Source organism: Mauremys mutica, chromosome 8 (genome assembly GCF_020497125.1).
Source record: "Mauremys mutica isolate MM-2020 ecotype Southern chromosome 8, ASM2049712v1, whole genome shotgun sequence".
Classification (NCBI taxonomy): Eukaryota; Metazoa; Chordata; order Testudines; family Geoemydidae; genus Mauremys; species Mauremys mutica.
Genome location: NC_059079.1, coordinates 36,883,693 through 36,909,559, shown reverse-complemented (window position 1 = coordinate 36,909,559; position 25,867 = coordinate 36,883,693).

Genomic DNA, 25,867 nt, shown 5'->3' with positions numbered 1-25,867 from the left:
GAAATGCCACATTCAAAGCCCAACATAAACATAATTGCAAGTTAATGGAAGTCTGCATATGACAGTAATTCATAGACTCTTTTTATAGCACAAAGATTTCATTGCCAAAAAAAAACTCTCAAAATCCTGTTTATCCCATTTTCAAGGAGCAATGGTAAAGGCAGATATTGCATAGATATCATTTTAATGAAAAAACCAGTATGTATTTGGCTTCCAAGAAAAATAAAACTAGCTATTGTGTACTGTAATAACTCCAAATTGGAAAATGTATTTTAATATATAGCTAATCGGCTCAGACACCACTAAAGAACTAAGATAACATGTAAGTCATGTCACCTCTAATCCAAGGGAATACGTCTATATTTTAAGCAAGGTCATTGCAAACACAGTCCTGTGGGGATTAATATATCACACATGCTAATGCCAGGGAGAGTGAAGGAAAATGCTCTTCTTACAAGATCAGATGAGGTAACTTTGTCTTTATTATTAAAACTAAGGTGTGTGGGGTTTTTTTTTTAAAGTAAATCCTGTCTACAAAACTACTTTGCCATATTAGTGGATCCTACATGCTAACATATGTTTTCTTTTGTAATGTACTTATTAACATATTAATATAAGAATCCCAAGCAATAGTTAATGTATTTGAAAACTTTTGGGGGGTGGAACTTTACCCTTGACTCCTTTCTGAAGCTAAAACTGATCTGGTCAATATCTAAGTGTAAGGCTGAGGTCTCAATTCATGGAAAACCATATAGTGGCTTCTGGATGTAATGAAAAGACAAAGGGTGAACTGCAACTAAAAAGGAATATTGTAAATTTAGGAACAATTGCACTTCTGTTATCTCTCAGATCTAGAAATTGAAAAAAGGGAGGAAAACTGTTTGAAAGCTAAGGACTTAGTTAAGTGATGGCTGTCTGGTAATCCAAAATAGTAGCCTACTGTAAATACTGTTTTTTTGTTGTTGTCAAAAGCTCATATCTTGTGAACTATTTGCAAGGCTGTCAAAATCCAGTTCAACAGAACTCTGCTGCGAGTACCAGCACTATTTTCTAAATGACAAAAACTACCAGTTCAGATCCTGTTTTCTTCTTTTTTATTATTATTAGTCTGTGGAGCACAGTAAAACTACAAAATTTCCACCCAAGAAGCTTTGTCCCAGGGTGTACGTATAGTGATCTGTTGTAGACAGTATATGAGGTGTCTGCCTCTTTCAGAGCTTGACCTCTTTGTGACTTCCCAGTGTGCTTCCCTCTGGATTGGAGGTAGCGTATTCTGGGCAGCCATGAGCTAGGCAGGGCATCACCTCTGAATATTTGCCTGAATAAATGTTTCAGTTGTTACCTAATCAAAGATATGTTGCATCTGCTTCTCTAATATGACTAGAGCATAAATTAATGGATGCCTGTTCTGCATGGCTGGGACACCACAGTCATGGGAGTTGGTGGCTAGTCTTCACAGCTGCATGTCACTTGAAACCTGAAAGCCCCTTTACATATCTGATAAGGGCCCCATTCTCCAACACATTCTCATTTTCAACCCCTCCCCCCCCACACACACACACAATGAAACCAGCTCCCAAAGTGGAGCTCATGTAAGCCCTTGGTCGGGGGCAGGCATGTTGCCACAGGGGCTGTAGAAATAGCACAGATGCGCTCAGTCTTTGTGTGAATGGAACAGCCCTTCATGACTCTTCCAAAATCCATGAGACCTTTCCTATGGAGATCAGAAATTGGTCAGTTTGAAAGGTCACGCCTTCTGCTTGCTCCACATGGTGTTGAGAGAAGAGGGCAAACTACTTCAGCCCAATGGGGTAACTCTGTGGAAACTCAGTGACTTGAAATGGTGACATGGCCCTTTCATGGAGAAAAATCCACAGAAGGGATTTGGCCCAATGTAACTGGGTTATTCCTTAGCATCTCTAAAATGAGGCCCAATGTATTTTTCATACATATACAGTATGTTGGGGCTGACTTGCGAGGATGCTCAGCCTCCTCAACTCCTATGTACATAGAAAGGATCTGCAGGTGTTCAGTACCTTTGAATAATCAGGCCTTATGGGAGTTTCTGTTTACACACATTCATGCTATACATCCTCTACCTGAATTCTAGCAACATAGCAACCACAGCGTGTCGCGGGATAGGGCAGGGAGAAGGAAAGTGTCTAACAGCAGATGGACAATTTGACAGAGGTGTGCATGGAGGACAGTCTCCTTTTAGTCAATACAAGCAGTATGACCCAGTACTTAGACTTAAACTCTCAAACTCAGCAACATAAGATTTGCCTAAAATGTGTCATTACCATGGACAGAAAGAATTGAGTGCCAGATCTTTCCACCTACCACAATATCTTAGAAGAAACATTTGGTGGCATTTAAATAGAAAACATTACACTATGCCAGAAGAATGCTTTACTTTTTAATACCTCTGAGTTGTGTGATGACCACTGTCAAAGACGTTTGTGGTGTGAAAATATGTGGGTTCTCTTCCCTCGTGTTTTTTGTTCATGATGATCATATTGAATTTTTAGTCCATGCTACATCTAAAAAGTATGAAGCATTTTTGGAGAAAAGCTTTTGTTTACACTGCTACAGATGGCTGGAATAAATTAGTGGACTCACTAAACAGCAGTTCATTTTAGTTTAAAATTAATTTGGATACTTATCAAAGCTCACAGGGTGGCCATTTTATGTGACTTTACTTTTTTTATCTGGCTATGGAATTGTAAAGCACAAAAGCCATGTCAAAGGAATGGTAAGGGTTTGAATTTACCATCTTGCTTCCTCCCCAAAAAAGAGGAATTTATAGTTCCATCCACAACACACCCTATTGTACTAATGTACTGCAGGATGTGGTGGGTTATTCTGCATAGCTACCTTCTCTGGAGACACTGCAAAATCTCACTGTAAAGGGGCAGATTTGCAATGCAGATTTAGGATGAACATTTAATTTCTTTGCTAATGGAAATTTAAATCACACCCTTACTCCTAAATTTATGAAGAGATGCACAAGAATTTAGTTACTTGTTGGAATTAGTGGGAGATAGGAATCACACAACTACTCATACACCACTGTGAGGCAATACTGACTGCTAGGGTTTCTCCCCTCACCCCCTGAGTCATTATTGCCTGGACTACTTTGATAGCCTTCACTTAAAACTCAAGGGGGAGATCTGTGAAGGGACCTTGCACAGCTCCTTGATATATTTTTTTTTCTTCAACCCTTCAAGGACCTCATTCCACTAGAAATCAGGTATAACAGAGCCCCCATGCATTCCACTTCCCATCATGCCCTGTAGGGTAGAAAGGCTGTTGAATGCCAAATTTTATTCCAAAAATCACTGAAAATGTATAAACGTGGCCTAAAATTTGTTTCTCTAATCTTAACTGTCTCTCAATGCCCTTTGCGGGATTTGACTCCCACTTAGTTACTTGGGGATCTTTGCCATGCCTTAGATGCCACAGGTAAAATCATCACAACTAAATAGGACTATCTTCTTAAAGAAAGAAATTTAACAAAACACATGTAATAAAACCTGGTTACTTCTGTTACAATCTCCTGTATGTCTCTCTGTAGAGAGCTTTTAACATAGATTACCCTTTTGAGTGGGCCTACCTGTGATGGGGGCACTCCTTTCTAAATGAGTCAAGGTCAAAGGTATTTTATTTTCAAAATTAGTAGTAAGTCCTAGTTTATAGTATTATAGAGAATGCAAAAGGTTATGGATGGGTAAAGGAATCTTGTTTAATTGTTGGAAAGTCCTGTTTCAGTTAACATGGATAATTGAAACAGTTTATAAATAGGCAAAGGTAAGCGAACTTAACTAATCCTTATGAAACCAAAGAAAATATTTAAATTCAGCTTCTTGAAAGAAGCCATTCAAGGAGCTCTAATGAACATTTTTATATTCAAATTAAATCTATTTCTTTATCAAGGTTAGCATATGTGTCCTTTCCAGGAATACATAATCTAAACCATTTCCCTGTTTAACAAGGGAAGCTGTTACTTATTTTAAAACTGTACTTCACTTACTTTTCAATATCCCACTCAAATTATCACAAGGAAACTTTAAATCTAATTCTGTAGTGTACTGATAATTCTTAAATTTTATAAGGTAACAATTTAAGTTTGTAAGGGGGTTTCCTGGCACAGGAAGAGCCACCTTGAAGCAAGATGTAGTGAGTTATGTGCCTCTGCCTTGGGAGCAGCCTGCTTTCTCTCTCTTTGATTCATGTATGTTAAGGCTCTGGATCTTAAGAAATAACCTTTATGTTGTAACCTTCCAGAAATGGTATTTTATGTTTATCTAACATCTGGTTATATGCTGTGAATGTAACAACTAGTGAGAAGGATGGGCTATTTTATATATAAAATGGCTACACATGGCAATATGGACTCTCCAATTTAATGGAAGAGGGAGGGTTTTGCAACATACTTAGATTTAAGCGGTGCTTTAATAAAGATGTTAGAGACTAATAAATAAAAGGTTGTCTTCTTAACCCTGATGGCTAAAACCATGTGTACTGTGCTTTTAAAAAAAATAAACTTCTTTACCCCAAGAACCTGGTCATCTTGTGCAGTAAACTAAATCAATTTGTCTTTTGGAGTAAATTGCCCTGAATTAAGTGGTGACTGAATGTTACATACAAGAAGGAAGTGCCACTAGAGGGAACTGTTCACACTGCTCTTTAAATCCACAAAGAGAGGTGCCAAAATTTGAAAATAAACTGACCTCTCTCACTGTGATGTGTCTGGGGAAAAAAGGCATCAGCAGGCAGGTGAAAATGATGATTACACCGATCAGTATGTCTCTTTGGATTATGGAGGGAGCTGTGTTTCTGCTGTTTAGGGACATCACACTATCAGGAGCAGTATTGCTTTAATGCATGGGAGTAAAAGTGCTGTAAGAGGAGAGGCCACACCAGGCTTGCCACAGTGCACTGTAGTGCACCAAAGGATATGCCAAGAGGAAGCTCTCAGTGACTACAAGTAGAGCCACTGAACTAGTTACATGACTGGAGGAGTTGGGACAACCTGCTTCAGAGCCCTGGATGAAAGGATGTGTGAGATAGTACATGATGGAAAATGAACAGACATCTTGTCCCCTTCCCCCATATTATCTTAATGTAAAAGTAAATGATGTAATATTGAAAATGAAAATAGATACAGGAATGGCCAAGTCTGTGGTTTCTGAAGGGGTGTGCAAAAAATGCTTCCTGCGGTGATTCTTTTTATAGAATTATATAGAGATTCCCTGTCACTGTAACTTATAAATTAGCTGTTACTTGTTAAATTAATTTGTAGTTGAAGGAAATGGGCCCCCGCTGATGGGCAGAAACTGGCTATATGAGTTAAATTGGATTGGAGTGTGGTACACCACATGACTGACAGTGGGGGGAAATAGAAAGAAAAATGCAAATCTGTATTTAATACAGACATGAGTTTGGTAATAGGCATAATAGTGAGGCTGGTTGTGTTGGGCAAGGCCATTCTCAAAGGCTAGACCTGTGTCATGTGCTCGGAAAGCCTGTGGAAAAGTAACACTGCAAAGGCAGGGCATAACTTCATCCGTGGAAGTCAATGGATGGGCTACACGCACCTGGTGCAGCCCATCCTAAAGGGTGATGGCAACCTAATTTTGGTTGCTGCTTAATGATTTATTGTGGCTTCTTTGTCTTGTCACTGTTTGCTTGCTTGAAAGAGATTAGATGAATAGGCTGCAATAAAAGTGAAAGGGGAATGCACCTGGAAGTGAAGAGATTTATACTCTACTCCTTCCATAGCTTGACTGGAGGGCGGTGAAAGATATACGCCTTCAGGTTTGGCTGGATTTAAATATTTGTTGCTGTCACGCTTTCATTGGTTTAAAACTGTCATGGAATAGTCCTAGTAACATCAGCTCATGAAAATGTAATCTCTTTGCACATGCAAGGGTGGTATTTGTCAGTCTTCTTGTGGGTAGAACTGTCTCAACATCCCTTACAATTTTGAACTCTTATTTAGCCCATCATTTGAGAGAGTCATTTATTTTTATTAGGGTTCAATGGATTTAAAACAGAATTTCAACTCCTAACTATCCCTACTTTATATAAAGTCTTTTTTTTAATTTGTCTTTAGCTTAGATAGTCTTCAGATACTGTCTCAACCACATATGCCTTCTAACTCTTCTGTTTGAAATCCTAGGAAAAACAATATTTCCATAGTCATTAACAATGGGGAGCAGGCGGCATCTTTTGAGGGACTCTCCTGTTTGGATGTTTGCCTTTTTATCAAATGGTTTGTATGATTACAATCAAAAGTAGCTTTACTCCCAAGTAAAAATTCATCCCAAACACTTGATACAATAACTAACGTTACATGAAATAAGCTATGTAGAATATTACAACAATATGGAAGTTATAAAACTGCATTTGAGTCTGCAATTGGACGGGGGGGTTATAAATGAAGATATCTGGACAAGGAGGACGTAATCTCCTTGAAGCTTCTTGGGCTTGTCACATTAGGAAAAGGTGGAAATTTTTCTAAATTTCTTTAATTATGCTGAATGTTATTAAATAAGACCAGCAACTGAAAACAAATATAAGCTGCTATTCTGCAAGCATGGTCTACCTACAAGTACAGAGAAATAGTTCTTAAACTTGTCTCCACTGTTATTAAATCTGAACACCTAATACTATAAAGAGTAAATTAAAACAATGTTAATTTTGCATCAATATTGAGACTTCCCCCAGCACACTCCTCCCATCTCCCCTGCGTTGACACCAGAAGAGGGAGGGATACCAGCACAGGAAACAACAGAGTTGGTGTGGTGGCAGACAGTGGAGCTGCAGCCTCCACTTTGCTCTGGAGGAGACTTGTCCTACATAGTGGCAATTTAGATCTTATGGTCCATGCTCTTATGTGAATAAAGAAATCCCATTAACACATGATTAGTTCCAAGGAGCTTTCAGAACTGATAACCATTCCGGTAGACATTTTGGAGCAAGTCACAGTTCTTGTTGCTATTTTCAACAATAATTCCATTTGTAGGTGAAGTCCAATATTGGGCAGTGTTAGAATTTACATCAATCTGCACATGCCATCTGTAGCAGTGAGTATGGAGGCAGCCAGCAAAAGTTGCAGCGTAGCTGTACACCCCAGTTTGCTGTGCAGTAACTTTGACTAGACAAATGCTGAGATGCTCAGGAACCAGAAGAATGTGTAAATTAAAGAGTAGGGTAGACAACACATTCTTTTATCCTTCAGTTAGCTGCTTTTCTTGCTACTCTCCTCTTTTGGCCCCTCAGTAGATCAGTCACACTTCCTTGAACTCATTGATGTGGCATTCAGTGGGCCAAATTTAGAGATAAGGAGTAGGAGGAGCAAATAAAACTGGGGGAGAACAAATACTGAGGCACTTGGTAAAATTTACACATTCTTCTAACTTGGAATCCCTCCAGACTCTTCTGGGACCCACCACTGAATTTGGCCAATTCGCTGTTAAGCCACCACCTTAAAAAACAAACAGAACAAAACCTACATTAAAATGTTATTTGAGTGCACGACTCGGCAGTCTAAAATTACAAAATGCCAAATTTAAGGCTGTACATATAACTTTAATTCTGCACCTTGTGTGTCCATCCTGAGCAATGAAGCAGGCAGGGGATCTATGCCAAAAAAAGGCAGCATATGGTTAAAGGCTATAGCATAATGTGTAAGCACAAAGGAAATGAATTAAGATGGTACTGGCATCCTTAAATCTGGCATTTCTTAATCTTTTGAATACTTTACTCCACATACAAAAAGACAACATTCAGGTTGAAAATTCCTCAGTCTTTTTAATAGAATTTGTGTTCATCTTTTTCCTTTGTGTAACAGTAATAACCCCATGATCAGCAGGATTTGAACCCTGAAATTGTAGCACTTCTCCGATTTGAACTAACTACATTGGCTTGGCAACAGAAAAAGCCCATTATCAGAGAGTTGGGGAGGGGTTGTTAGGGCCTACTTGCTGGATTGGGGGAAGCCAGGTGCAGCCCTGCCTCTCCCTCAGCTACAGCTGCTGCAACAGCTCCCAGGCATTCCCAGTAGTGTGGTGATGCTGCTGCACTGGCAGTCTGAGCCTGGTTCTTTAGAATGTTCGTATGTCAAATTAGTAATTGCATGCTGCCAAATATTATCTGATCAGCATAAGCAATAGAAAGGGAATAGCAATTTTTAAAAAAGTTCATAACTCAGCTAAGCCTGACTTATGAGACAAGTAAAAGGCATGTCTCTAGTCCCAAGGCTTTATCCCTGCTTCAAAGCCCTGCTGCAAATAACGGAGGTGTTAGTACTTAATTATTTTTTTTTAAATTAGGTAACTTAAATATAGAGGTTGCTACCAGCTCCCTCAGAAGTGTACAAATCAAACAATTGTAAAACTTGTGCACAGACTAGCTACCCAATTCATAACTTCATAGGCATGAGAAGATTCCCTGGAAAAATTAGTTGCAGTGAGGATGTATGTCCACAGCCAAAAAACTGATGCTGTCCAACCTCTTGTAGATCAGGCATAAACAGAACTGGAAAACATTGCAATAGGTGGAACAAGAGACCACTCAACTAATACAGACATATAACTGGCTATCTCCAACATTCAGAAGTATTTCATTAACTGCTGATTTTTGTGCCAACACAGTACCTGCTTTGCTGTAATTGGTTTGGATGATTGTAATCAGCAAGTATTTTCATGTGATATTTCTGAAACAAGGAATATAGAATCCAAGAAACAGAGCTTGCACATGTTGCCTGACCTATGGATTCTGTATTAATTATATTGATTACCTAAGAATTCCCAGTTACCACTATGAGGTTTGATAGGTTCTTGTTGCAATATCAGGCCCAGTATTGGAATTACTGCTCAGTTGCCATTGTGCATGTCAGGGTTCCTAACACTCAGACTTACGAAAAAAACCTTCTGTATTTGTAATAGTTTTATTAATATAGGTTTCAGAGTAGCAGCTGTGTTATTCTGTATCCGCAAAAAGAACAGGAGTACTTGTGGCACCTTAGAGACTAACACATTTGAGCATAAGCTTTCGGGAGCTACAGCCCATTTCTTCGGATGCATCAGAAGAAGTGGGCTGTAGTCCACGAAAGCTTATGCTCAAATAAATTTGTTAGTCTCTAAGGTGCCACAAGTACTCCTGTTCTTTTTATTAATATAGTCAGCAGTCACAAATACTGCAGTGCAGCAGGGTACGTAGAAATAGTATTGAACGTACACCTGAATAGCCATATACTCTCACCCTCATGAAATGTTAGCCATTATCTTCCTCATCCTGGCACCACCCAGGAGCTACATCCTTTCCCTCTCCTAAGCACACAGGCCTGAATACAACCTGTGTATAATGTGATGTGCTGATGCCACTATACCAATGCATATTTCAATAGGGGTTTCTGCCCTTTTTTCTTATTTGTATTGCCTTACCCTACTAATGCTGGGGTGCCCTTCTCTCATAGGTTACTAGGCCTCTTTACCTCAGCATATTAGAATACATGTCTGTTACTATGGCACTCTTATGGTCAGACATCTGTGGTTGTTCCCAACTTAAAATATCCCAATCTGCTATAAACTAAGATGTTGTGGTTGCCTATTAACAGTTTAGTTGCTACAACATTTTCTGATCTGGGGTTACTCCTGGCTATGTGTGTATATGAAAGCTATTGGGCCTTATGCCTAGCTTAGCTAAACTATTGTCTTACAGGCCTCAGGCCTATAGGTACATTACTTTGCTGCCTTAACTTATGCCTATGCCTTACCTAGCAAATACCTATACCTTTTAGGCTACAAGTCTTCCCCTTCTCTCCTCTGCTTGATAGGGTGATTGTTAATAAACCTTCTCACATAAATTTAGGGCCTTACACTTTGTTTAAACTCCTGATTTTCACATAACACAACACAATGCAGATAACAGATACAGAGGGAATTGCCACATGCTCAATCAATATGTGCTTTTGGGGCATAACAATTTTGAGTTTGCAGCCTTACACTCAAATTGACCATAAAGTACCTATGATGGTTGGTCACTGCGCAATATTGGTAGTCTCCCTGTAGATCACCCTTTCCATAAGAGCCTCTTACTTAGCCTGATAGAACATGACAGGCGGTTCTGTTGCTACCCTTTTTGGTCACACAGTGGTGTCCATCTCAAACCTATTGTACCTGAAAATGTACTGATGCCCCTTTTCAGAGCAACAGGACACCGGAGGAATTTTCCATGTTTGGGTCATTTGGTGATCAAATACCAGAGGCAGAATGTTGATGCATTCCTTGTAGATATTGTCTTCAAGGTGACCTACTAAGTGGGCAGCTGCCAACAGGTTGAACATATCCTTATCTGGATCAAATGCAGGCAAAGAGTCGCTGGATAAGACAAGGATTTTTCCACAATGCAACTTTAATTAAATGAGTCTTGATTAGGGTGTGGTTTCAAACCCCATGTGTCCAATTGCTCCTAATGATGATTTTTGACAGGCATTTAAACAGGTGTCTTTTTTTCCTGTTCCATGTTCTTGAAAACAGTGTCAACAATACAAATTAGCAACTGCAAATCCTTAATGGGACCCTTCCTGATTTTAAAAATTAGAGGATATTAGTGATGGTGTTAACACATTTACCATATGCAGAACAAAGGATTCATGCCATACTGTACTCATTGCTGACAAGCAGTAATCCTATCCACAAAGTAGGATAAGTGAGAGGAAAAGAAGCCACCATGGTGTATTTACAAGAATTGAATTCATCCAATATGCCAACTTAACACAACAGGAATGTGCACAAATTAAATGTGAATGATTAACACTCTGAGTATAGGTTTAGCCACCTCTCATCCCAGAGTTGTTGATTAGTGGAAAGACCTTTTCCCAGTTTACCAAAGGTGACATGGTTACATTCACTAACTCATAGCCAAGGGTCACTTCTGCCTATTATGTTCTTTATAACTTGATAGGGCTTATTAGGGGTTGGTTCCCTTGATTACACTACTGGAGTAGGGGAACTGATTTAACCATTGAGACTCCTTTTAAGTACATATCTTTTTCAAATATATAAACTGACACCATTAGTCTAGGTGATAACCAAAACATGGGATGGTATCAAGTGTATTAGTCTTCCCCAAATTTGGTATACTGCCATCTGAGAATGAGATCATACTGTTCTGGGGATAATATCAGTGCACAAAAATGTGTTCTTATAGCAGACTGGTGCCATTGGCTCTAGAACACTGTTACAACAATGTTAGTGTTCATGCTGTTTGGAGTTCTGTAAGAGTCCATTTGTTTCCTCCACATGACAGTCAAATACTGGAAGCAGAGAGTTTGTATTTAGTTGAGTAGCCAGGTGCCTCACCAAACCAACTGTCAGGATATGAAGGCTGCTGCAGTGGAGGAAAAATGCTGCCAGTTATATTGTGCTGTGAGCCAGTTCTGGCTTGTCTCCTCTGAGGATCTTGAATTGTTGTTAGATACCTGCAAAGACATGTCCCTTTCCTGGTACAATCCTTGGGGAAATGAGCATAGAATATCAGGGTTGGAAAGGACCTTAGGAGGTCATCTAGTCCAACCCCCTGCTCAAAGCAGGACCAATCCCCAGATAGATTTTTGCCCCAAATCCCTCCCTCAAGGATTGAACTCAGAACCCTAGGTTTAGCAGGCCAATGCTCAAACAACACTGAGCTACCCCTCCCCTGCCCTAATTCATGGGAATTTACCAGCTTTTAAATTTGACTCTTTTCACTACCTCCCAAAAATGGTGGGTGATAAGGAAAGTGGAACTTTCCTTAAATTATATTATAAACAATTTTGAAATATATAACCAATAAAGTTGGTGTCTTTTTTTTTTATCAAAGCCCTCAGCTAGAAAACATCTGTGTTAACTTGTCTCTGTTAAGCTTCTGGTGTGTTAACCTTTAAGGGAAATGCTATTATCCACTTTGAAAAATATAGGATTTTAAATAGGATTTTAAATTGGGAATTAAGTCATTTTTCCCTTCCCTGAATCAAAGAAATTGAATAGGTGTGACAAGTTGGCTCATAAATGTATGAAAGTCTGTTTACATCATGGCCTCTAGATCTCCTTTGGTTTAAAGGTTTAAAATAATTAATTGTCCCTAGTTTGCCTATTAAAAATACGTTAAATAGTCTAGTTGGGAAGTAGAGGTGTGTTTTCTTGTCATCACATCCTATATTAAAACACACATGGGTTGTAAGATATTGACACATGGCTTATTTAGAAAAACAACCAAGAAATAAGTTGAACATTTTACTTTGAATCAGGACCTAGAGTAATAACCAAGACTTAAGCTGTGGGTAGCAGTTTCAGAGGCTTGAGTAATTCATTCAAAGAATTAATTCCTGTGTAAAAAAACGGATTATATGTTGCATGGTTTTTTTCATGGCCATGTTAGTTGCAATTCCAAACATACTTAGCCTGATACTTAACTTTTGGGTTAATGATGCACAACAACTTATTAGTTAAATCAAGAATAAGTTAATTAACTGAAAATTTGAACCCCGTAAGTTCTGATGCCTTCATGGGCCAAATTGCAGGCACAAAACAATATAAATTGTACGTAAGGGTTTTACCTTTTTGCTTCTGTTTCCTCTTTCTCCCCAGGCCATACCTTAAGGTTAGAGGGGTAGTGAGCAGGGTTTACTTTTACCCTACTTCTGTTTATGAAGTTACTTTTTTAGATTTATATCAGGTATAGCCTTGTCTGAAAGGATGCTGAATCTTATACGTTAATATTTTTAGATTTTTAAAATATATTTAATTAGATATTTTATGGGTCACCAATTCTAACTTCATTCAGCCAAACTTAGGTTAGAAGCAATTTGCTTCACTTGCTTTCCTAACCCTAACCCTCCCCCCCCCCATAAGAAGCTCTTTCTTTTTGGCAACATGTTGGCTACTGACCAAAGAGCCTTTGATGTTTTTCCTGTTAGCTTTTGTGCTGAAGATTACTTAGGAATTACAAATTAAAAGGACAGAGACTGTTGGCCTGCCTGACTACAGGACATTTTCCATGGATTATAAAATACACAATTACAAGGTCTCTAAGACCTATAGGGAACTAAGCTTTCTATTTTTTCTGGTAATCGGAGATTTCTTTTTCTTTGGTCCTCCAATACTTACCATGTTTGATTTAGTCTCCTGGAATTTGCCACAAGCAGCTCATGCACTTCCAAAGCAATGTGACACAGCATCCTGGGCCGCGACACATGAAACCCTCTGGATGAGGGTGACTAAAAATAGCTTGGCTATGTTCCATTCGTATGAAACCTCCTCCACAATCCTTAGTTTGTATTAGTCCCTCCCAAAATGGTAACCCCCTTGCCTAGTTAACTGGCTTCAACAATTTCTCAACTCTGAATACTACCAAAGGCTAAACAGGCTCTGTCTCTATTAGACGGGGGCATACATCCTGAGTTAAACTGCAGAGGGTTCGGGGATTGCTTCCTCTCTTCCCTTGTCAGCTAGCATGTGGTCTAGTAGCACAGGGGCTATTTACCTTGTTGGGACCTACCAGGTGCTGTGACACTTTGCATGGTTTCTTCATGATGGATGGCTCAGGGTTACAGTCTGGAAGAGCGCTGGGACTTTTGCTAAACTGTGTCAGTCTATTCACAGCTCTGGACAGATTCTAAATTACTGGGGCCTACTGGTACCTAAAATAAAATCAGCTTCCCACCACTGCAAACTTTGGGTTACTGGGCCCTTTTGCTACTGCTTATTCAATTTTAGGTACCATTTACTTATTCTCAATCAGTTCAATTTACTAGGCCCCCCTTTATGTGCATGTATATACCCCCAAACCACATGGAATCCCCTTCTTGTGAGATGCTGAAGTCAAATGACTAGTCAGTAACAACAAATGAGAATGTAACTAGAGTGCAGAGAGGCTGATGTCCCATGTCATTTCACGTGCACGCTCTCACATTAACAATTCCTATTGAGACCTAGAGGTGGGAAGACAGGTGGTGATCCACAAGGGTCCTATCCTGTCTCTGGCATGCCAAGCAAGTCCAAAGCTGAAGATCTTGAGCGCTCTTCCATGGGGGAAGGGAGAGAATAGTCTGTGACCACAGACTATTCCTTCCAGGATACTATAACCTTCCACCTATTACAAAGGTGGGCTGTGTGGGTTTTTTTGTTTGTTTTGTTTTTTTTTCTTTTTAAAAACCCAGAAGTAATATACTAGAAGCAAAGGAAACAGAAAAGGGGAACAGCAGAAGAGAAAAAGAAGTCCCATACTCTGGAGAATTATTGTTTGTGACAGTCACCAAACTGTAGAGAGACATGTGGACTTTAACTTAGATTTTTACCAAAGATAAGATAAATCTGTCCTGGGCTTAAGCCACAGGTTGTGGGGTTACCCCTTCAGGGTCCCAGTTCAGACATGAGGCCTGTTGCCTGATCCATAGATTGTGCATTAGTTACGTATGAATTCTAAGTTAACACTGAGGTTTGATAACTTCTTGTCCCAAGATCAGGCCCAGTATTAGAATTACTATTCAGTTGCAATGTGTGCCATTACAACACTCACACTTTTAAGAACAACCTTCTGTATTTGTAGTAGTTTTATTAAAAATAGTTAGTCACAATCACTTCAACGCAGCAAGGTAGGTAGAAGTAGTACTGAATGTACAGCTGAGCATCCATATACTATCTCCATAGCTCAGTGGTTTGAGCATTGGCCTGTGCTAAACCCTAGGTTGTGAATTCAATCCTTGAGGGGACCATTTAGGGATCTGAGGCAAAAATCTGTCTGGGGATTGGTCCTGCTTTGAGCTGTGGAGTGAACTAGATGATCTCCTGAGGTCCCTTCCAACCCTGATATCCTATGCTTCCTTGCAGAACAACTTGCAATATTAGCCATTATCTTCCTCATCATGCAAGAGCTACATCTCTCCCCACTCCTAAGCACACAGGCTGGGATATAACTTTTATAATGTGTTATGCTGACGCTGCTATGCCTAATGCATATTCACTAGGGGTTTCTTCCCTTTTTCCTTATTTGTATTTCCCCACCGTACTAAGGGTGGGGTGCTCTTCTCCCAGCCTTTACTAGGCCTTCTACCTTAAGCATATTACAACATGTCAGTTACTATGCCACTCTTGTAGTCAGACATTGGCAGATGTTCCTCACTTATCAGAGGGGTAGCCGTGTTAGTCTGGATGTGTAAAAGCAGATCATCCCAATCTGCTACAAAGGAAAATCTTGTGGCTACATGTTAGGAGTTTAGTTGCTACAGTGTTCTCTTATGAACTGGGGCTATACACTTAACCAGCAGTATGTGAAGGCTTTTGGGCCTTATGTCTTGTTTAGCTAAGCCCATGTTTCTCAAACTGGGGTCTGTGGACCTATGGGGGGTCCCCGAAGGTACCCCAGGGGTCCACGGCCCTGCTAATCAATTCCTCCCCCTCCCTCTCAGTGCCTCCTCATGCTAAAAGTCCAACAGTGCAGCGAGGCTAAGTCAGGCTCCCTACCTGGTCCAGCTCTGTGCCGCTCCAGGAAGCGTCTGGCACGTCCCTGCATCCCCTGCAGCGGGGGAAGCAAGGGGTTTCTGTGTGTTCTACCCCCACCCTGAGTGCCACCCCTGTTGCTTCCATTGGCTGGGAACTGCAGCCAATAGGAGCAGCAGGGATGGTGCCTGCTGGCATAGGCAGTGCTCGCAGAATTCCCCCCACCTAGGAACTGCTGCTAGAGGGATGTGCTGGTCGCTTTTGGAAGCTGCCAGAGCTAAGTGCCACCCGGCTGGAGCCTGGAGCCCACAGCCCACACTCCAACCCCTTGCCCACACCCCCCAGAGCCCGCACCCCAACTCCCTGCACCAGCCTGGTGAAAGTGACTGAGGGTGGGGGAGAGCGAGTGACTGAGGCTTTGGCTACACTTACACTTCAAAGCGCTGCCGCGGCAGCGCTTTGAAGCGCTAAGTGTAGTCAAAGCGCCAGCGCTGGGAGAAAGCTCTCCCAGCGCTGTCCGTACTCCACCTCCCTGTGGGGAATAACGTACAGCGCTGGGAGCCGCGCTCCCAGCGCTGGGGCTTTGACCACACTGGCGCTTTGCAGCGCCGCAATTTGCAGCGCTGGAGAGGGTGTGTTTTCACACCCTGCTGCAGCGCTGCAAATTTGTAAGTGTAGCCAAGCCCTGAGAGAGTGGGGATGGAGTGAGCAGGGGCAGGGTCTTAGGAAGGGGCAGGGCAAGGGTTGGATGGGAGTAGGGGTCCCTGAAAAACTTTAAATCAAAATGGGGGTTCTTGGGTTGCTACAGTTTGAGAACTGCTGAGCTAAGTTATTGTCTTACAGGCCTCAGGCCTGTAGGCACATTGCTTTAGTGCCTTAACTTATGCCTGTGCCTTATCTAGCATATATCTGCAAGCTATGCAGAGAAGCTAAAAAGCAACAGAAGCTTATTGCTGCAGCTGGCAAGCAAGAAAATAAATCTACATGGCAAATCTCAAACTCTTCACATGCAAGGGTGGGAGAAAATAAAGTAACAGTGTAGTGAGAAACCCTTTTTGCCCTCTAAAAGGCAAACTCTCATGCTTTCACGGGAGAGAAATGGGGAGAAGGGGATAAATAAGTGACCCAGAGGTGCTATCAATGTCCAGAAGCTGTTTTTATGTGCTTTTTACAAAGGGAGAAAAGTCCATCCTTTTTAACCTTTGTCCTGAAAGAGACAAAGAGAAAATCAAGAGCAGTCCCAATTAATATTGGGTGCCTAGTTATCAGCATGGATATAAAACTTGCTCATATACCAAGAGGCAGATTGCTTCACTCAAAAACACCAATCACAGAGTTGCAAGGAGCCTCCATCCCATTGCATGCCCAAGGCAAATACTGATCACACTGCCCATCTCTCTGCTCTCATGAAATGCAGAAAAAAAATCCTGACAATATTAGTGGGTCATTTTGTGCTTATTGGGAAGGTTTGCTTAAAAGCTGGTGCCAGGATTGGCTCTCTGTTGGCTGCTAGGGAACTTTCTAATAGGTGCTCATATCCATGTTTCTGTGCAATGGTGGTGTGGCCCTGTGGGTCCCAGGATAGTGAGAGAGGGTGAGTGAGGTAATACTGCCAGGGCTGGCTTTACCATGAGGCAAACTGAGGTGGCTGCCTCAGGTCCCAGACTGGGGGAGGGTGCCACTAGGACCCAGAGTGTAGAAAATTGTGTCTGCTGCTGGTGCATATGTATTCTCTCTGCTCTAGATGCACAGAGATGGTGGAGTGCTGTGCTGGAGGAAGGAGGGCACAAGAGACATAACAGACTAGAAGAATCTCGCTAGAAATCTGGCATGTTATGAGAAGGCAGCAAATCACCAGAGGACATTCCATAGGTGGAAAGAGCTTGAGATCAGACTAAGATTAAAGGCCACCATAGATGATCAGCATCAAGAGAAGGTTGCATCAGTCTCTTTACTGTCAAAATGTTCTGAAAAGGCTCATTGCCATTGTGAGAATGCTTGCTATCCAAAACCTAGCACTGTGTGGCACTTCAGATCAGCTGTATGTGCCAAACAATGGAAACTTCCTTAAACTTCCTCAGCTGATTGCTGAGTTTGATGCTGTACTCCAGGAGCATCTAAGAAGGGTCCCCACCCAAGAAATGTACACGCACCACTACCTTGGGGGGGAAAAAAATTCAAAATGAGATTATACAGTTACTGGTAACAAAAGTCAAACAGAAGATTGTGGCAGAGCTGAAGTCAGCAAGATATTACTCTGTCATTCTGGACTGCACCCCTGACATCAGCCATACCGAACAAATGACTTTAATGGTGTGCTTTGTAACAACAACAGAACCTAGTGAAAATGTCCCTGCAATGATGACTGTCAGAGCATTTTCTAGAATGTATTGACATTGATGATCTTACAGGAGCTGCTATGACAAATGTGCTACAGGCCTTGGGCCTGCGAGGCAAGGGGGGGGTTAAGGTACGCTCATAATTCTGAGCCTATAAGAGGGGTGGGGGGGATATTTTCCCTATCATTCGCTCCTTTTGATGCCATTTCTTCGGCATCAACTCCCTCAGACTTGAATATTCATTAAATCCTGGACTTCAGAACTTGTAGGTTCATTATTGGCCTGGATAAGGGGTTGGGAAGCGAGGGTTGTTAATTGCCCACTATCTTCCCAATAATTATGCTCATGGATGATTAACAATTTCTCCAGGGTTAAGCTTTCGAATGCACTGGAGTTGAGGGGGTTCTAAGGGCCATAAAGTCCACAGGTTGCCCAACCCTATCCAGAGTTCAGGTGTTATTTCCATGGCACCGATTAAGAACCGGTTAGGGCCGTAGGGTGGTTTGACTGTTCTACCACCTTTTCTGTAGTTCCAAAAGCAAGCTCAGCTGTTATAACTTAACAGATCTCCTGGTTCCCCTTTATCCAATTCCAGTTCCTCTTTTTGGGGCCCTGACCACATCTTTCTGCCCCTGCATGCCCTTTGTACAGAAAAGCCATTGTTCCATTTTGGGAACTTTCCACTGTGACTCCTTTTACCTCTTGACACACAGAAGCAACTGTCTATTATTCTTTCATCACTCTGTCCCCCTCCTCTCTTCCCCTTATACACAGAGACAAGCTGAACCAAAGTTCAGCACAGCCTGAAAACAAGCTTATCCAAAGTTTAGGCCTAAAAGCCTGGCCAAAGTTGTAAGCCCATCATATTTTCCCTCTTTTCCTGCTTATCCTCATACACATTTATCACTGCTTCTGGCTTCCTTTCTTTTCAACTGTTGCCATAAAGTTCATTAACAATCATTAGCTTCACTCGCTCTTGTGCATTGAATCTAGCAGGTTTAGGTCTGGGCAGGCAATGATAAATGCATCCATTACAAAAGCAACAATAACATAACCCCATACCAAACAATAATAATAAAAGCAATAACATTCCTATGGCAATAAAACAATGGGGTTGGGATTACTAAATGGTTTTAGTTACAAAACACAAAACATCATATTTAGTACATAAAATAGAAACCCTATAGGCTATATAAAAAGTATTATTTTTAATTTGATATATATTCTGGAGTATGTGAATTTGCCATTGAAGTTCAGAAATTTTTGTACTTCTGGTAAGACTGCAGACAAATTCTGGAACCAGTCAGGCACTAGGGTAGTCCAATAAAAGGGTATCTAAGGCTGAAGGGCTGGTTGCAAAATTTCTCTTTTTAGGCCAATACACTATATGACTGCCTGCAGCAGTGGTGAGATTAAATGTATGTCTTGTAAATGGTGGTCTCTACGAGCACACAACTGTCATTAGCTTAGAGAAGCGGGTGTCCTGTCAGGATAGTTTCTTGTTCTATACCCTTCCAACAAAAGCCATCATTAACTGTGACAACTTCTCCTGGCTTCAGTTTACATACACACTGAAGCTGTGGGGTTTCTAATGGCGAGAGTGTCCATTGGTTTCCTATCCCAATCCAAATATCAGGTGTTATTTCAGGAGCACTGACTATGAATTGGCTAGGCATATCAGGTGGCTTGATTTCCCAAATGTCTTGGTGAATCACCCAATCTCACATGCATCCTTCCCACGGGCCCGGCAGGATTCGGTATGTGGAAGCCCACACTTCCTTTAACCGGTCCATATGCTTGGAAGGAGCACTGTGAATGCACACATTTCCACCCAGAGAATTTCCAAGTATGCCCCTATGGCCACAGGTCAGATGGTACTCCTGAGGTGTCTGTAAGGGCCATGGGCCAAGCCTGGTGCTCAAGATCACTCTGAATGGCCACTAGCTGGTCACTCAGGAAATCCCGAACTTCTGAGCATGCCAGATCCCACTGCAATGCCTTCCCAGCATCAGTGATATTCAATACTATCTCTCTTAATACCTTCTGGATCATAGAACTAAGGGATGAAATAACGTGCAATTCACCCACTCCCGCCTACACCTGAGTTAACTGCCCCCCCGTAATAAGACTGGTAGCCTTTTCCAATTGGTGCAATTTTTCATCATGCTGCTGATTTTTTTTTTTTAGATACTCCAAATTGCAGCTGCGCCATTAGCCCCATCCCACAAATGTTCAGCCAAGTTTCTTTTTCTCTAGGGGAAACCCAATTCTTTTGCTGTGCTAGCTAAATGGCACAGGTTAAATTATTAGTTACAAGAATAATTTTCAGTACAGATAAAATCTCCAGTGGCAGAACAGACTCTTTGGGTATACGTTTGATTATTTACTAGTGAGGCTACTAATCGGCTAAGATTTTAAAAAAATATTACTTTCTCATCCCAGCCTAAGTTCATTAAGGAGGAGAGGTTGAGGAACATTATAAGTTTCATTTTCAGGTAGTTTTGGCTAGCTTCCGCAAGCTATTCTTCGAGATTTCTTAGTCTTAATTCACTTAGCTGTCCGGCAGTGAGGCAGCAAGGGAGAGGTTACTAGCACAATCACCTTGCTTGCTTGGAGGCTTTATTATAACCTCAGGTGGAGAGGTTGTTTTCTTAGCAAGATTCAAAGGCACAGTAGGTCTGTCAGCGGACAAAGGAAAGGTCGCCACATCTTTACCTTGTCCTTTACTCCTGCTGTCCAGAAGGAGCAACAACGCCAGAAGGAAAGATAGACCGATCATCAGTCCGAGAGCCATTACAGTGAAAAACATGGGTAGTCAATTCTTGGCACTTCACAGCGGTGTTGGTAATTAACAGGATTTGATAAGGGTCTTTCAGCATGGGGCCATAGCAGTTCCTCACTGGTGGACCTCCATGTAGACCCAGTCTTCTGGTTTCAGCGAGCGGCAGAGCTCCTGTATATAAAAAGACCTAACACATTTCATTAGTCCCTGGCAATAATTAAGCATTGTGTTATTTATTAAATAAATGTCCATCTGAGCCAAAGCCAGCAGGGCACTGTCGGTAGTTGCATTGGGTGCCCTGGCAGAAATTTTATGAGGGCTGAATCTGGGAGTGGCCTTTATAGGGTTTTTGGCCATACTGGATCTGTGAAGCTGCACATAACTTGTTATAATTTGTCCAGTACATTAAGTTCACAATCACTATTGGAACTCACAGGTATGCCAAAGTTTTACAGCAGTTTTGGCATTTGCCTTTTACAAGGAAATACCTTACTAAAACTAACACACACTTACAATTACAACATTTAAACATTTAAATAAAATTAATCTAAATATTTCTTTCTTTATAAATACCCTTGCTGATTGCAGGCAAACTGAGGAATTACTCAAATTACTCCCCATATTTTCCTGTATTCGTTTGATAGACAGGTCAGGTTTTTAATGGCTCTTATCTTTTAACTTCTGCTCTTAAATACATGTTGATTTTAAATGGAAAACACAATCCATTTTGACTTCCTTTTGGCAACGTGACCATTGATTACACAGAGCCACCTTAAGGCTTAGTGTGGGGTACTCACTACAGCTTCTATCTGCTATTTGTTACCAAAACAGATTTAAAATCTTTTACCATTCTCCTGGCCTTGACTGCCCTGCTGCAGTCACAACTTTGGGTTGTTTTTGTTTTATTATTAAAAAACAACAATTTAAATCTTGTAACATATTAAATTACTTTAAGGATTAAATACTAAATACCAAAATTAACACTAGTTTCTTTTTGTTTGGCAAAAGTATTTTTTGTTTGTTTTTACAACCCCAAAACAACGCCAATTTATTATAAAACAAAGATTATACACACCATAAGTGTTTTTAGCAAATTTGACTAACTTTTTATAGTCAAATGATTTTACTTAAATAACCTTTTGCTGATTATTTACAGATATTCCCAAAGAAACCAAGATTTTTCTTTTCATAACACTTTCTTTTAATATTTGTACATAGTTTTACTGCTTAATTTCCTCCAATAACTACAGAGTTAACTTTTAACTTTCCTTCTTTTAACTTCCTCAAACTGCGATTGCCTGCTTGTTTGGGCCAATCCTTTTTCTTGCTACATTATTTCTTTTCATGGGCACAGGCATTGTTTCACTACCAATTTGGCAAGGAGGGTGGGCCTTTTGACTTACCCCCCTTTTATTTATTTATATACAGCTATTCACATACACACATTACATCTAGATGCATTTTATTTAATAATAACATTTTCTCTATGTCCGGACTTAATACAATCTTCCCTTGAGGCAGTAACAACCCCTCAGCACCGGTGCATTGTAAGAAAGGGTAGTAGCAGGGCTACAGACAACAGGAAAGACAGAGAAAACAACAGCATGAACAGCACAGTAAAATTCCTTTCTCGGTCTAGTTTGAGAGAGGTTTCACTGCACTTTGGGAAGTGGTCTTGCTGGGTTTAGGCAAATTTCAGCCGGTTGGGCAGCCCCAATGTGCCCAACCTGGTTGGCATGATCGGCTCACAATGTCCACAGGGAGGGAGAGACCTTAGCCAGCAGTTCCTGTTGCAACGAGGAAGGGCTGGGGTCGGTCTGCTCCTTTAGAGTGTCCTTCTGAAAACCCACCTCATTGTGAGTGGGATCAGACACATCCAGATACACACCATTTGGGGTACAGCAGATTGTACAATTTAATTTACAAAGCAAATTTTTTTTCCCCAAAGATAATCAAGTAAACAAGAACTGAGGAGGAAAACATAATAGTTAGAGGACCAACAGAAACGGTCAGAGGTAAAGAGACAGGGTGGGACACAAGAACGTTGCCCACCCCTACCGCTTGTGGAGCAGCCAGGGCGGTAGGGACATTCCCTTCAAGAGTTGGTTTAAGTTTGCCCAGGTGGGGTTATAACAGTGCATGACACTGTTTGAGGGATACATATAAGTGGCTAACCAGTCGAGGTGCGTGCATGCCCCCCCCCGTCCCGTTACCCTTTTCCCTCTCCACGTCCCCATGACCCTGTGACCGCTCTTCGAGCACTGCCTTTACCAAAGGCCACAGGGTCCCTTCTTGTCCCCTCTGGAGCCACAAGCTCCCTTCCCTTCTCAGAGAGAAGGGAAGCCCCGGGAAAACTGCACCGTCGTCTCGGAAGCTGCTGAGGCACCGTTGGCTTGAAGGCTGGTGCTCAGGGCTGAGGAAAGACGCGCGGGGACCACGGGCTTTTCCGTTTAGCCCGCCCCCCTTACCCACTCACCCTGTGGGTTCGGCAGAGTGCTGGCGAGCCTCGGAACCTACTCCCTTTTCCCTGCCAACTCACTCACTCACTCATGCCCGTCACCCCAATCGGGGTATGGGCCGCCAACCACAGATCTCCAGAGTCCTCTATCCAGGCCATTCGCTCTAGCTGGCTCCAGGTATAGCCCATTTTTTTGCTATCAGCCTGAAGGTCGCATCGCCAGGTGTTTCTTGGACGGCCTCTTTTCCGCTTGCCTTGGGGGTTCCACTGCAGTGCCTGTCTAGTGATGTTAGTTGGCTGCTTGCGTAGTGTATGTCCTATCCAGCCCCACCTTCTCCTTCTGATTTCTTCCTCTGCTGGGAGTTGACGGGTCCTCTCCAAGAGGTGGATGTTACTGATGGTGTCTGGCCAGCGGATCTGGAGAATCCTTCTGAGGCAGCTATTAATGAAGGTCTGGATCTTCCTGATGGTTGTTTTGGTTGTCCTCCAGGTTTCAGCTCCATACAGTAGGACTGATTTCACGTTGGAGTTGAACAGTCAAATTTTTATTGCCAAAGACAACTCTCTGGAGCTCCAGATGTTCTTGAGCTGTAAGAAGGCTGCTCTTGCCTTACCAATCCTTACTTTGATATCTGCGTCTGTGCCACCCTGCTGGTCGATGATGCTACCTAGGTAGGTGAAGGACTGCACTTCTTCCAGGGGCTTCCATTCAGTGTGACTGGGTCATTGCTGATGGAGTTAATCCTAAGGATCTTGGTCTTGTCCTTGTGGATGTTGAGGCCAACCTGTGATGATGTGGCTGCCACTACGTTGGTCTTCTCTTGCATCTGCTGTTTACTGTGCGAAAGGAGTGCAAGGTCGTCGGCAAAGTCCAGGTCATCAAGCTGGGTCCACAATGTCCACTGGATTCCGTTCCTACGCTCGTAAGTGGATGTCTTCATAATCCAATCAATGACGAGGAGAAAGAGAAGTGGTGACAACAAGCATCCTTGTCTGACTCCAGTTCGCACCTGGAAGCTGTTTGTGAGCTGCCCTCCATGGATCACTCTACAGTGTATACCGTCGTATGAGTTCTTGATCAGGATGACCACCTTTGCTGGGATGCCATAGTGCCGAAGGAGCTTCCAGAGTGTCTCTCGATCCACGCTATCGAATGCTTTCTCATAGTCAACAAAGTTGATGTACAATGAGGAGTTCCACTCCATAGACTGCTCGACTATGATGCGGAGCGTTGCTATCTGGTCCGTGCATGATCTGTTCTGACGGAAACCTGCCTGTTCATCTCGTAGCTGTGGATCGATGGCATCCTTCATTCTCTCTAAGAGGACTCGGTTGAAAACCTTCCCTGGCACCGACAGGAGTGTGATTCCTCTATAGTTGGCACAATTGCTGAGGTCTACTTTCTTGGGGATTTTGATGAGGTATCCCTCTTTCCAGTCTGCTGGAATCACTTCTTCTTCCCATATCTTCTCAAAGAGGGGTACAGCATTTCCACTGAAGCATCCAGGTCTACTTTCAGGGCCTCTGCTGGGATGTCATCAGGTCCAGCCGCCTTCCTGTTCTTCATCATGGTGATGGCTTTTCTGATCTCATCTCTGGTTGGTTTATCTCAATTGATTGGGAGGTCCTTGTTGGCTGGGTCGATGTCTGGTGGATTTGGTGGTGCTGGTCTGTTCAGGAGTTCCTCAAAGTGCTCCGCCCATCTGTTCATCTGTTGTTCTATTTCCCTGCCAAGGGCAGGTTTTAAAAGGCCATCGGTGGTAGAACCGTGGTATCCCGAATAAGCATTCCTTGTGTGAGAGGCTTGAGCGAAAGCGAGCTGTGGTAAGAATGGGGGCCCGGGAGTCAAAGGACATTCCAGTCCCACCTAAAGGCATGCCTGCTGCGTATATGTATTTGAATTATGACCAGTCGACTGTTAAATACTTAAAGAAATTGTTGTGGAAAACTGACCACACGATTGATTTTGGATCAGACAGCCTGAGGCTCCTTTATTTTCATACAAGCATGCATGCAGGGAGAGACAGCATGTCCCCATGCAAGGGGTTAACTGCCCTCCTAATTACAAATTTCATCAAGCTTATAAAGGCTAAAACCACAAACTATCACTTAATATATTTTGCCTTATTTGGAATTAACGTGTGCAAAACAAGCAAGCTATCCTAATATTTTCCATATTAGGTTTTTCCTGTTATTGTTCTTTGGCAGTTATGTTGGTGGTCTGCCTGTTTTAAGACCCCTCCTTTGCGGTTGCATTGGATAAGGCTCTTGTCGCATTCTGGCTGAGCTGGCACATATGGGCCCTCTTTGTTCCTTTCCTCAGTTCCCCTTTCTCTGGTCTTCCTCCCCCTCCCCCCGGTGCCCCTTGTACAGATAAACAAGTTTTGCAGAAGTTCCAACCTTTGCTCTTACATAGCAATTGTTCTAGCTTCAGGCCTTGGGCCTGCGAGCAGGGGCGGCTCTAGGAATTGCGCCGCCCCAAGCAGGGCGGCACACCGCGGGGGGTGCTCTGGCGGTCACCGGTCTCATGGCTCCAGTGGACCTCCCGCAGGCACGCCTGCGGATGCTCCACCGAAGCAGCGGGACCAGCGGACCCTCCGCAGGCATGTCTGCGGGAGGTCCACTGGAGCCGCCTGCCGCCCTCCTGCGGCACGCTGCCCCAAGCACGCGCTTGGCGCGCTGGGGTCTGGAGCCGGCCCTGCCTGCGAGGCAAGGGTGGGTTAAGGTACACTCAAAATTCTGAGCCTATAAGCGGGGTGGGGGGGATATTTTCCCTATCACACGGAAAGCAGCACTTTGGCAT